This window comes from Gorilla gorilla, chromosome 6, assembly GCF_029281585.2.
Source record: "Gorilla gorilla gorilla isolate KB3781 chromosome 6, NHGRI_mGorGor1-v2.1_pri, whole genome shotgun sequence".
Classification (NCBI taxonomy): Eukaryota; Metazoa; Chordata; class Mammalia; order Primates; family Hominidae; genus Gorilla; species Gorilla gorilla.
In genome coordinates, this window is record NC_073230.2 from 29,653,359 (window position 1) to 29,667,877 (window position 14,519).

Below are 14,519 nucleotides of genomic sequence, written 5' to 3' on the forward strand. Positions count from 1 at the left end.
AGTACCTGTTAAGGGCTCACTAAACTCAGGGAAACATTTACTTACACTTACTGCTTTATTATAAAGGAGATGAAGATGAACAGTCAGGTGAGTAGTTACACAGCATGAGGTCTAAAAAGGTCCTGAGCACAGAAGCCTCTGTTTCCGTGGGGTTCGGGTTCACTAACTTCATGGCACATGGATGTGTTCACCGACCTGGAAGCTCTCTGAATTTCATTGTTTAGAGTTTTTATAGAAGCTTCATTAGGTAGGCATGATTGATTAAATCATGGACCACTGGTGATTAAGTCAATCTCCATCTCCCTCCCCTCCCCAGACGTTGAGGGTTGGGACTAAAAGCTCTATCCCTCTAGTCACGCCTTGTCTTTCTGACAACCAGCTCCCATCCTGAAGCTATCTAGGGACCCCAGCCACCAGTCATCATATTAGCATACAAAAAGATTCTCCCATCACTCAAGAGATTCCAAAGGTCTTAGAAACTCTTGTGTTAAGAATAAGTGATTAAAACCAAATACTAAAACAAAAGATGCTCCTATCACCTCTATCACTCATGAAATTCCATGATTTTAAGAGCTCCAGACCAGTGGCAGAGACCAAGTATGTATTTCTTATTATGTCACAATAATAGAATATTATATACAATTAGATACTAAAATCTACTCTACAAGAGTAGATTTATTAATTTGTGCCATTGTTTAAATAATACTTCTTCCAAGCAATAATATATGGAATATTTCTTAGTTCATGTTTAATTTCTTACATGAAAAATGTTTCTAACAATGACAAGAATTTAGAGTGAATGATGTATAATTCTCAAACATGAAATCAACAGCTCAAATCAGACATGAGAAAAGTACTTATAGCTAACTAAACCTTGTATGCTAAGCATATGTAAGATTATTCTAAATATTCACTTGTTGAGGAGGATATCAGAGATAATCCAAACCACTTCACAGGCTTTTTAAAAAAATGACTATGTCAGAGGCATTTGAGCCAGAGTGACTCCATCTTGAATAGGAGCTGGGTAAAATAAGGCTGATACCTACTGGGCTGCATTCCCAGAAGGTTAAGGCATCCTAAACCACAGGGTGAGATAGTAGGTCTGCACAAGGTACAGGTCACAAAGATCTTGCTGATAAAACAACATGTGGTAAAGAAGCCAGCCAAATCCCACCAAAACCAAGATAGTGACAAATGTGACCTCCAGTTGTTCTCACTGTTCTCACTGCTCATCACATGCTAATTATGATACAATCGCATGCTAAAAGACACTCCCACCAGCACTATGACAATTTACAAATGCCATGGCAACAATCAGGAAGTTACCACATATGTTCTAAAAAGGGGAGGAACGTTGAGTCTCAGAAAAACTCATGAATAACCCACCCCTTGTTTATCATATAATCAAGAAATAACAATAAGTATCCTTAGTCCAGCAGCTCAAGCTGCTGCTCTGCCTATGGAGTAGCCATTCTTTTGTTTCTCTACTTCTCTAACAAAGTTGCTTTCACTTTACTCTATGGGTTCGCCTTGAATTACTTCTTGCGTGAGACACAAAGACCCTCTTTTGGGGTCTGAATCAGGACCCCTTTCCCATGACAATTATACAATGTGTTAAAACATAGTATGTCCATATTTCTTTGAAGAAACAAATATATAATTATGGCATTGGGTCTACAGTATCAAAACAAACTTAACATAAGCTTCTATTTACAAAATTACATGCCATTTGCCCCTTTTTTGGGAATCAAACTTTGATTTTTTTTTTTCCTGGGCATGTTGCTCCCCTGATATTTTAAAGTCACAACAAAACAATATACAATATATTTGCCAGCTTCACTTGCAGCTAGATGTGGCCACAAGACTAAGTTTTGGTCCATGAGGTAAAAGCAGAAGCCGTGTGTGATGGGCAAGTGTGCTCTTCATGACTTTCTTCATCCTGCTGCCTGGACAGTTATGCTAGTGTCCATCAGGACCCAGGAAATCAAGTTCAAATAAGGAATCTCAGGACTGACTGACATCAGAGTGGCCTTATCGGCTGCGGACTGTATTTCTCCATACTTATTTTCACATGAGAGAGAAATACATTTATACCATGTTTAAATCATCATTAGAGCTTTTCTGTTATATGCAGCTGTGCCTACTCACAAATAACACGTGTACACTGAAAATTTTCAGAAGCTCAAGTACATGATCTGCAATATGATCTGGTTCTCAATTTTCTCAATTATCAAAAGTAGGAAAGGTACATTCAAGGAGTGTTAAGTATTGTTAATTCATCCTGATCTCACTACTGTGGATTTCTAGAATGTGCTGACGAAGACACAGTGCCTTGGATGTTTGTTTGTTGGTTTGTTTGGAAGAACAAACACCCTCCCTGGGAGACTATCAAACAGTGCAAATTGTCATAATAATTCTGAGATATGCACACTATGCCAATCAGCATTGGCAGAACTTGGGTTAACTAAAATTGTTCTACAGAAGCCATCAGTAAATGAAAATGGCTGGCAATGCCTTCAAATACAGATCAAACTGAACCAAGACATCAAAGGTCACATTTTATATATCCAACTCTGAGAATTAGAACCAAAATTAGGATGAAAAGATCACTCTGCTCTCTCTTTTTTTCTTAACAAAACATATGACATGACAGTAAATTTAAAATCTGTAAGCTGCTACACAAAAGAAAATATGTGATATCAAGCAAGACTCAAAGAAAACTTAGGGGGAAAAAGCTTACTTGCTGTCAGTACTACATAAATTCTTCTTCATAACAGGTGAAGAATATTGAAAGGGATATAATAAGAAAAAAATAGCAGAAGCTTACATATACCCATTCATCTAAAACCATATTTGTTTTTAGACTGAGAATTTAGGTAGCAATATCCAGCCAGGTATGCAATGGAGAATTTTAAATTGTACTTTTCATGTTCCCACTAAATGAAGCTCATTTAAAGGATTAAAATATTTCAAAGTCAGAAGATTCACCAAATATCCTAAATGCCAGACAAGAACGCCAAGTCCAAGTCTGAAGCAGAAAAGGCTACAGAATTGTTCTGAAAATTATTTTCTGTCACTATTTAGATTATGACAAGATGTTCTGGGATTTTGGTTGTTGTTGTTTAGTTTCCCACGTTTCTGTCACCCGTATTTAACAACTCTAATTTCATATTTATTTTCGAGATTCAAGGGAAGGACTGCCAGCCAAGTAGCAGCCTTAAGTACAAGGCAAAAAAGCTGCAAACTGAATGAAAGAAAAGGTTTCAATTGTAGAGTAAGAAAGCCTGAGGCAGAAAATGAGGATAATGGGAAATGGGAGGGGAAGGTTATAGTGCCAAAAGGCTGATAGGAAAAATGAAGAGAAGCTCAATTATAGGTAGGTTAAAAGCAAACATTCTCCCACACAAAGAATATCTCTTTTAGACGTGGGCTTGTCAGAGCAATTCTATGACATTACACCCTTTCAATGAAGCAATAATTGATTGAAACATGCTGTGAGAGATTAACATGCAGTGACTGTAATCAACAAATTGCCATCCACTAATACTCCTTCCTCACACTTTATACGACTATCTGAAGTACACACTCTTACACAAAAAAACACTTTGTTCCCCCATTTTCTGATAGAATGCTAAATTTTACTTGAGGAAAATGTCATAAACATTTTAAAATTCAGACAAGGACATCTGATTATCTCACTTTAAATCCAACAACCGTCTGGGGAGATGACACAAGATCTCTGAGAGAGAGAAACACAGAAAGAGAAAGAAGGAGACAGAGGTTTTTCAACCGTTGACACTGTCTTAAACACAGTTTCAAGTAATTTCAGCTGCCGATGTTAGAGTGAAACTATCATTTTGCTAAAATTACTAGGTTGTCAAACCCACAACTGACACAATATCTTGTCTTCATGAATTTCAGTATCTCTTGTTCCCTTCAATTTGCTACTCCAGAAATGCCCCACTTAAATCACACATTTAAACAAGTTCCTGGAAATACAGCCAGACACTAACAAAACCACATGCGTTTCTACTAAAGCGCAATATTAAATATGCCAATAGACACAAAACTTACTGAGAAAATATGGCAATTTCCACATTTTTAAAGGTTTTAGAACAGAAATTTCCTTTCAAAAGAAATGAAACCCCAGTTAGCACTAACTGAACTGGGAAATGATGCTGTAGAAATTATTTTTCCAAAGAAATAGAAAAGTAATATATGTAGCCTTCTTCCTTAAAGGGTACACCCTGTTAGGGAGACAGGATATCAAGAGAATACTAAACAAGGTATTATCTGTCTCAAATTTATTTTTATGAGAAAAAACAAGTTATATTGAGGATTTATGTTTCAAATGCAGCCTTCATCCTACGTCAAAGAGATTATATAGATGTAAGCCAATATCTTATCCATATAACAATAAAAGCAAGGACTATTATTAGGTCCTCATAGTTTGCTATTAGATTTTATATTTGAGGCCGGGAGCACTGGCTCACGCCTATAATCCCAGCATTTTGGGAGGATGAGGCAGGTGGATCACCTGAGGTCAGCAGCTCAAGACCAGTCTGGCCAACACAGTGAAACCCTGTCTCTAGTAAAAATAACAAAAATTGGGCATGGTGGCACACACCTGTAGTCCCAGCTACTCGAGAGGCTGAGGTAGGAGAATCTCTTGAACCCAGGAGGGGGAGGTTGCAGTGAGTCGAGATGGTGCCATTGCACTCCAGCCTGGGTAACAGAGTGAGACTCCATCACAAAAAAAAAAAAAAAGATTTTTATATTTGAAAACAGATTGTAATTTTATATATTTGATTCTCTGAAACTTGGCAATTTGTGTACATACTTATGGCAACTCTCAGTGGAGCAGAATATTTTATTACTTGTAATAATTTATCCTCCAGTTGTTCTAGAAAATTAGAAATTTACTTAACTACAAAGAAAGAACCAAAGTTCTCTATGGAAGTCTAGCTAAAAAGATGAGTATCAAGTTGGGCATTTGAGGTAAAGTATTTCAGGTGAAGCAAATTAATGTAAATAAAGGATAAAAAGAAAACAACATATGCAAATATGAATAAAGTAGAAAGTCCACTGACTTCTCCATCTTCCATGCTGGCTGCAGTTTACGCAGGAAAACCGGGGTTCAGGGGTTGAGGTCAGCACTGAAACTGACTTCGAGGAAATAAGCCGTCACATGCATATGTCATTTAGATAGAACACCGTGTGCAGGAACCTCCAGATCATCTCACCTTCAGCCTCTAGGACAAAACCTCCACTCTAACCTGTCAGAAAGTGGTTGACATTTTCCTTCAAAGTATTTAAAGAAGAAAGTCCACAAACTGTTAAGATGTCCAAGTCTTCCATAATTCTTATAGTCTGGAAGCTAAGGATCTAATTTCTAAGGTCATTCTTTCCCCCTCATGTACTCCTTTTTCCATTTCCTATCTTCAGATCCTCCTGAAATTAATTTCCTAGAACCCTATAATACTTTGGTTTGTTTCTGGCATGCTCTAGGCTTCCACTTGAACTTTCCGTTTACAAAGTCTACTGTAAAATGGTCAACCTTTTGTGGCAAAAGCCACATCTGCGAAGCCAGCTGTAGTTTCCCTTTAGTTAAATATTACAAGTTAATTACCCAATGTCTTATTTTCTACTTTATAAATAAATATACATATACATTCCTATGCATTTATCGTAGTAAATTCTAACAGTGGACACAGAATAAACAAGGGTGGAGGATGAAAGCAAATCATAAAATTAAAAGTTTAATGAAAGTATTCATCTCTCCACATAGTTCACTAGAAATATTAGGTAATCATTGAATAAACTACTCTACATTTTTCTGAATACTTTCTTATTTGGAAAACTGTAACATTTGCATAACCTTTCATGCTGAAATTGTTTGTAAAATTAAAATTCAGATAATAAACTACAGCTCAAATGTGGTATAAACATGAAAATGATGCAATTAAAAAATGCATTCCAATGATCCATTCTCATTCTAAATCGAGATTGTTTCCCTGAAAGGTATGCTATACTCCTATTAAATATATCCCTATCCATTAAATATCTTCCTTTGCCCATTGGTTGTGTTGTAATGAAAACTTCCACATTTTTCCATTATTAATCAGTGTATGTTAATGATCTTATGCTTCAGCTGGGTCTCACTTCACTTCACCTTGCTTCATTAACAACAAGGGTATTAATTAACCCACAATCTACTGGCAGTGTAAAAGCATCAGTTCCCTTGTTATCATACATACTATTGCATGTTCAAAGGTGGTGAGAATAGATTAACCCAGAAGATGAGCACCTCAAATGAAATCCACAGTCAAAATTTAATTTTTAATCACTTCTCATGTGAGTAGTCTGATACAGTGTCAGCTGGAACTAGGACCTCTCTCTCTTTCTCTCTCCTCTCTCTCTCTCAACCTTTTTGAAGCAGTTAGCTCATCCAGTGGCCATTCTGCTCACAGCTGGAATCCAAGAAGCAGGTCTTTGTGCTGGAGATTAGAACGCTCTTAAGTGGGTACTGAAGCACCTGATTTGGGGCTTATAGCTTGAGTTGAATGTAGATTTTTACTTCAATTATGCCTTTCATCCATGATTCCAGTCTCTAGCAAAAATAATCTTTCGGATACAACTTGGAATATATTTGGGCTCATTTCCCGATTCAAATGGTGGCTCAATCACTAAGCAACTGAATTAACTTCTACCTTGGCTTCTATGTCCATTAAATGGGGATAATTATCTTGCAAAAGGATCCATCTAATGGGACAAGGTTTGAATAAATAAACTGGTGTCTGGAGTAATCTTTGAACCTGGTTCTCACAGCTAGAAGGGTCCTCAAATGTCATCTGGCCTAAAGCCTCTGCTTTTATAAGTGAAACAACTGAGAAAATTTCTACACAATTCTAATTATCTCATCACTTTGTCAACACTAATTTATAAAGCCTTCCAATGCTTCAATTATGGTCAACAAATACCGTACATTATATTCTCCATGCTAGTAATTAGGAGAGAAGCTCAAGGAACTACCAAAATCCAAACCAAACCAAAACAAAAACCACAGCACACACATTATAAAGTAGAACAGAAATCATATTCTAACTTGAGCACTTTTTCTCTCTTGACACCATTTTGGGGATTTGTACTGTCACTGTGGACAGCTGTTTCAAGTCTTTGCTTTATCTGGAAAAACAAGCCCTTACCAAACAGTGGTACTCTTCGTCTGCATCTGAGGCACACTCAGGGCAGCTGGAGTTTGTGCTAATGAATTCAGTCTCTCACTGATTTTTTTTTATTAGCATGTATGCAAACAAATTAATCTAATTTTCTTTTTTTTTTTGAGACAGAGTCTTACTCTGTCGCCCAAGCTGGACTGCAGTGGTGCGATCTCAGCTCACTGAAACCTCCCCCTCTAGCATTCAAGCAATTCTCATGCCTCAGTGCCACCACTTCTGGCTAATTTTTCTATTTCTAGTAGAGGCGGGGTTTTACCATGTTGGCCAGGCTGGTCTCGAACTCCTGACCTCAAGTCATCTGCCCACCTTGGCCTCCCAAAGTGCTTAATCTAAGATTTTGAAGTGACAGTTTCTTAAAGCTGAAAAAGACTAAGTAGCAGCCCAGTCCAGTTATTTGCCTTGGATAAAGCGATTTTCACAGTTTAAGATGGTAAAAGGCTGATATCCTTATCAAACATTTCCACAAATGCAGATTCTATGGGTTCTAACAATAGGGATTTACCAACTGGGGATACCTATGCATACTTCAAATTTCTTTTATGTTATTTTTAAAATTTCAATTAAGTGTATTTCTTTTGATTCTGAACTTCGTTGCATTTGACCAGAAGTTTCACATTAATTCTTAAAATACTTTAAATACATTAAAATATCCTCCAGCTTTTTTATTTTTAAAGACATGGATATAGTTATCCCAAATTAGTGCCCATAATGATATTGGTTATTTAGCAACCCATCATCTAATATACAATATTTTCCTACTTATTTTATTGTCTGATTCCCTCCAATAGAATATAAGCCTTCAGGAGGGTAAGGAGTTTTGTGTCTATTTCGTATCCCTGGCATTTAGAACAGTGCCTATGCATTTGGAGGTCAAAGATATTTAAAGGAATTAAATAAATAAAGGAACTAAATTTTTCTAAGGTATTCAGAAACTCAATAACTAAAATTCACAGTTACATTTTTTATAGAAGCAGTGTATAAAGCTAAAAGTTAAGGAATTGCCGGGAAATGGCTAGTAGAAGAGATATGATGTAGTATATTTCACCACTGAGGGAAAATTGCTGCTTTTCTCCTGCAACACTATTTCTGAATATCCCAAAATGGCTTGGTAATAAAATTCTGCAAATGGAATTTAGTAGTAGAGTGATAAATCAAAGCTATTCTTTAGAAATGTTATGGCATAATTTCTCAAAGGAACTTAAAAAGTTTCCCATTGGACAAGGTTATATAAAAACACACTTAAATCATCACCAGGTATGGCCACTGAGCCTTGGATTCTAAGCTTAATACCCTGTTAACATTCTAACAGCTCTACGAGGCTGAAGAAATGTAGCAGTAATATGAAGTTAGACCAAATTTCCTAAGCCCTCGTGCAAGGGCTATGTGATGGTGTTTTCAGCATAAATTGACTTTGGAGGTCATCTACACCAATTCTCAGGTCTCCCTCCCACCTAAAATTGTATGGTTCTGTAACATATTTTGCAACGAAAGAAAATATAGATCCCTTTGAATCAAAGGGTTTTAGTGATGAAAGATACTTCAGAGATCATTTCATTTATTACTTGCTCAAAGTCTCGGGCTGTTTTTTTAATGGAGCCCAGATTCGGTACTCAAGACTTTAGAATCTCATTTTAGTAACCTTTCTACTCTGCTATATGCATTTTCTCCTTTCTTAAAACATTATTTCTCTCAGAAGCATTCTTAGCTGTGAAACCTAAGGACCATCCAGGAATTTGTGTCATGTGACAGAACCCACACAAAAATCCAAATGGCTTTTCACTATAGTCCCACCTTCTCATTCCAAGAGATAAGAAACCAAACATTTTGTGTGTCCAGTACCTCTGTTCCCTCTGATGGTGTCCTTTTACCCAAAACCACTTTAATGGAAGGACTGGCAGTGTAGGTTTGTCAGTTATGAACTTCTCAAGCTGCAGAACTCCAGGACAGGGGCCAGCGGACATGAGGCTGGACATACAGTCCTGTCAGAGGGGTCGTAAAGGGGGAACGTTGTTCCTAACTCTCTGTATATCTATAACCAATAGAAACCTAGAATTGGTCTTTCAAAACATGGAAGTGAGACAATGTTCTATTTCAGTGTCTTTCAACTTGGCTGCGGATTGCATCACCTGGGGAACTTTTAAAGGCCTTAAGGCCTAGGCCCCAACTCAGCCCAACTGAATTAGGATCTCTGGATATTGCTATTTTGTTAAAAGCATCGCAGGTGCTGCTAATGTGCAGCTATAGATAAGCTACACTGGTCTGTTTATTACATGACCTTACAGAAATAAAAAGATATAAATACAAGATAATGCCATGTGCATATCAATTGTACAAAATCATGAAAAGACTTACCGCCATCTAAATATTTACCTACCCTCAAACATTTTTAGTACAGCAAAAGCCATGCTGCTACAGGGTTATTATGGTCTGGCAACCTGGGAGAAAAAGCCTGGAAGAGAGGCACCCAGGATCATTCCAGGAATGCTAAAAGGCAAGGTAAGCAAGGAAGAAGTTCACCTACGTTTTCTTCTGTCTTTCCAAGGGGAAGAAGAAAGATATTCTTAATTTTCCTCCATGAAAATTACATAATTAAATATCAAGGGATTATCATGAGCTTGGTGTTGGCAGGAGACAAGGTTAAAAAGTTAATAGAAAATGAGGTGCCTGCCCTCACTTTACTTAATGTTTTATCAGTGCAATGCTTAAAAAACATCACAGCCGGGCGCAGTGGCTCACATCTGTAATCCCAGCACTTTGGGAGGCCGAGGTGGGTGGATCACGAGGTCAAGAGATTGAGACCATCCTGGCCAACATGGTGAAACCCTGTCTCTACTGAAAATACAAAAATTAGCTGGGCATGGTGGTGCGCATCCGTAGTCCCAGCTACTTGGGAGGCTAAGGCAGGAGAATCGCTTGAACTTGGGAGGTGGAGGTTGCAGTGAGCCGAGATCGCGCCACTGCACTCCAGCCTGGTGACAGAGTGAGACTCCATCTCAAAAAAAAAAAAAAAAAAAAGTCACTAGGTTGACCATCAAGAGCTTCTGGACTCTATCAGTTGAGTGAGACACTCCTATAATATAAAACAGGCACTTTCACAGAGGTTGTTTCCTCTTTAGAACAGTAACGAACTCACTTTTTTAATCACATGCTCAACCTACTATGTGCTGCTAAACGCCAAGTCCCCAACACTGAGGTATCTCTGAAAGAATCAAGGCAAGCTGTGTAGACATGTCCACACAGAGGCATGCTAACAGAATATACTGAATGATAACCTCATGAAATTAAAAAAAAAAAAAAAAAGCAGCCATACCTAAAAGAAATCAGGTCAGGCCTAATGAGAATCAGCTGGTAGGCCTTACCTATTCCTACTATTCTATTCTCTGTTGGCTTTTTTTTTTCTTGGAAACTTGTAATCATAAGTACATTTTCTTCAAAAAGATGAATAAGGAAATGGAAAATAACATATTTCCTAAGTTTTCCCTAAGGTAGATCTGTCGTAACACAGATTCAGAAAGAAAAATCAGTAAGAAGGGGTTTCTCCATGTAATCCACAGGTTTCCCCCTGCTTTGAAACAGAAATCATCATTCACTACAGAAGTATCTGTAAGCAAAACACACTTTATCCTCCCTAGGGAGGAGAAAGGGTTAACTAGCTACAGTCACCAGCAGGACCACCACAGAGCAGGACTGGCTGGGCCCAAACCTGCTCCGCCATCCCTGCAACTCCTCTAACTCACAGCTCCTTGTTTTTTTTCTTTCTTACCTTCCTCGTAATTCTCTCATGTAAACCTCATGCCCAATGATGTTTGCCCAATTTCTGGGAAAAGATAAAGCTCCAGAAACAATTTGATTTTCCTCTAACATTTCAAAATATTTCAAGTCAAAACCTGAACCTTAGAAAAAAAAAAGGAAATCTTTGAAAACAGCTTCAATCACTGTCCAGGTTCACAAATATCCAGTTACCAGACTCATAGTTTTCCTACTTTAAACAATGAAGAACTATCAGACAAAAGAAGAAATGTTGAAAAATTTAGATGACAATTTCATTGCTGCTTGCTCTCAGGGAGTGTTATTGCTAACTTAGTAAACAAAAAGGGAGCTTGTCACAGATGAATGAACATTTCAAAACTGGCTGCAAATAAAGACCCAAATGCCGGGTTGGTTTGCTTGTTCCTTATCAGCACTTCCCATTGATCTTCTCTTTAAAAGTTTAGGAAATTCACTCGGCTAGGCAGAGCGGCTCACGCATGTAATCCCAGCACTTTGGGAGGCCGAGGCAGGTGGATCACGAGGTCAGGAGTTCGAGACCAGCCTGACCAACATGGTGAAACTCTGTCCCTACCAAAAATACAAAAATTAGCCAGGCGTGGTGGTGGGCCCCTGTAATCCCAGCTACTCTGGAGGCTGAGGCAGGAGAATCGCTTGAACCCGAGAGTCAGAGGTTGTAGTGAGCCAAGATCATACTCCAGCCTGGGTTACAGACAGAGACTCCGTCTCAAAAGAAAGAAATTCACTCATTCACCCATGCATTCCTTCATTCCATAGATATCATACTGGATGACTTCTTGTGCCTTTCACTACAAAGGAGGAAAGATACGTACTTGAGGGATTATGAAAATAGTACACATAGTAGGTGTGTGCGAGTCAACTCATTTAAGAAAATCATTAGTAAGTTGCTTTTAAGCATCTCTAGAATTATTTTTCCTTTAAAAAGCTTGATTTGCTGATAGAATACTATATGAATTTAGTTGTTTCCTATTCTATTCTTGAGTCCAGTAACAACAGAAATGCCTTATCTTAATAGCCCTGGCATTCTCCTCCCGGCTATGTTCAATGGAGTAAACTTTATCTATTTGTATGTTAACATCAATCAGTAATCACTTCCACTTGTCCTGTGGGAGCACAGAGGGCCTCCTCCATTGGGTCCTGCACCTACATTTTCACAAATTAGTGACTTCTGTGGGAAAGGGATGAGAAATTACTCACATCTCTTGTTCAGTTATCTTCCCCAGCCTCTGGTGGGTCCAAAAATGTAAGAATCCAGAACAGGCTCATCCCAGCCTCCAGGACCATTCCTTTTCTCCCATGGACCCTCTCCTCCTCACTGCTATTAGGCCATGTGGAGGGCCACCACCACCATATGGCTACACGCGGCCCCAGATGGCTCCATCTCCCTAAAAGGGGCGCTCAAGAACATAAAAATGCTGCTGTGTACTTTTATTGCAGCCCCTTCTCATTTTCCTCCATCTGTCCTCCATATGGTTTATGCAACTCTCTTCAGCTCCTGCACACCCGGGCCTTTGATAATGAGGGTTGCTTACCTGACCGAGATAAAGAACTAGAATTCACCTTTGTCAGCGACAAGGGGTCCTGTTACTTTAAATATCTGATTTGCTTAGTATTCGAGCTATTAATATCTCCTTTTCTTCAATTTGCACATGACATTTATTTTATATTTATTATATTTCTTATAATCTTATTAACAGAAACCACATGGTGGATTTTCTGTTGTGTTTTCTCCAAGTGCCGTTCTTGAAGTTTGGAAGAGCTACACTGACTTCCACTTAGGCATCTCTTTTATATACACATTAATCATTTTCTCCAAAGTTGACTTTTCCATTTTCATAAAATCTTTCTTTGGTGAAAGTTGTTACCATTTTTGCCACTCAGATGTCTCTGCAAAACTCTAAAGTTTCATTTGTGTCCCTCCCCCAAACTCTAAGGAAATGAGCAGGAATTAGGTGAGGTGACCCCAACCAACCCCTTCTTCCCCACTTAGGTTGGTGCTAGGAGAGTCAAGCCATGAAGTCCTGGTCCGCTTGGCTTTGTGAGCACATGGCAGAAGTGACACATGTGATCCCAGGGGTTGGTATAACTGAGAAGAAAGCAAGAATAAGTCACTAGACAGGATGCAAACCACTATATTTCCCAATAGCAGGCAAATTCTGACATTAGCAACAATAATAAGAGTGATTTGTCATTCTCAGTGTTAAGCAGTGGGAACCTGTGAGCACCTGAGCCATTTTCTCAAAAGTAAAGAGAACACAAACTAACGACAATTAAAAAGAAAATGAAATGAAGCTAGGCCTGGGCAGGTTATAATAATTTCCCTGCTTACTAATGTGACCCAGACACAAAGTCTTGCACTATAGAACTGTAGTGTTATTAAGAAGAAGGAACTATTCAATCTTTCCAAACCTCTACTAAAGTGTCTTTTCCATGACAGATAATTTGTCTGTATTCTAGTTCAAAACACCTGTGTAAAGCAGTCTGGTAATCAGTAGACTGAAAATTAGACCCACCTTCCATGATGATTATATTTGATGAAGCAGAACATGGGAATAGTGCTCAAATGCACAAAATATTAATCTATAGACATACAAAATCAACCTAGCAAATGCCAAGAGAATACGTTTTTCTTTTAGCTGTTTGTTTAGTGCATATAAATGACAACTACTGATTTTGTCTTCAAACATACGCAAAATAAGGTATCTATCTGAATTTTAAAATTACACAATAACTTTACTGTGGGATACATGATTAGGTCATTTTGATACTGTTTTTTTGCCCACTTAGGTATTTCACACATCCTTGTTTCTCTTACTGTCCTTTAGAATGCAAAATAGACCCAGACATCACCTACGTTCAGACAAAACTCCAGGGACACAAGGAAATTCTTGTTCCCACCTAAGCTGTCATTTCACAATCCTTCTTGCATGGTAAAAACCTAAGGAAACTGTGGGTCTCACAGGTGCTATGGTAGGAGCAAACAGTGCATTTTAGTTAAGGGATCAAGTTGCAAAATGCAGGCTACAGTCAGAGGCCTATTCATTGGAATAACTGCTCCAGCATGGAACAAATTACAAATTCTGGTTAAGAGAAGCAAGTACTCTCCCTTCTGAGATAAAGGAAGTTACAGGTAAGTCATTTTGTAAGTGGAACAGTAGTGTTTCCAAAAGTGTATGGGTGAAAAAGCAAAATGAGTGTTTTACTCTCAGATTAAATTTAAAATACAAGAAGTCTGTTCAATAAGGCTTTAGTGCATTACAGTTTCTGCTCTGAAAAGCTGTGAGTATCATAGTCTGCACCTCGGGGCTTGTTCTGACCAGGCAGTTTGTAAACCACTTGGAAAAAGGCAGAAGTTGCCACTAAGCATGTAGCTGCTGAGTAGTTGCATTAATTGTTGACATTTCAGCACGGAGGCTGCTGCCCCCAGCTCAGCACTGCCTACATGACAGGTGAACGCCTGCTAACCCTCCTCCTCCTTGTATTTCTTTCCAT

General features: G+C 38.3%; 1 protein-coding gene across 2 annotated transcripts in view; it reads right to left on the minus strand.

Moving 5' to 3' along the window:
• RAPGEF5 (Rap guanine nucleotide exchange factor 5) overlaps positions 1–14,519 on the minus strand; it is a 237,584-nt gene that overhangs the window by 60,198 nt on the left and 162,867 nt on the right. The window lies entirely within an intron of this gene.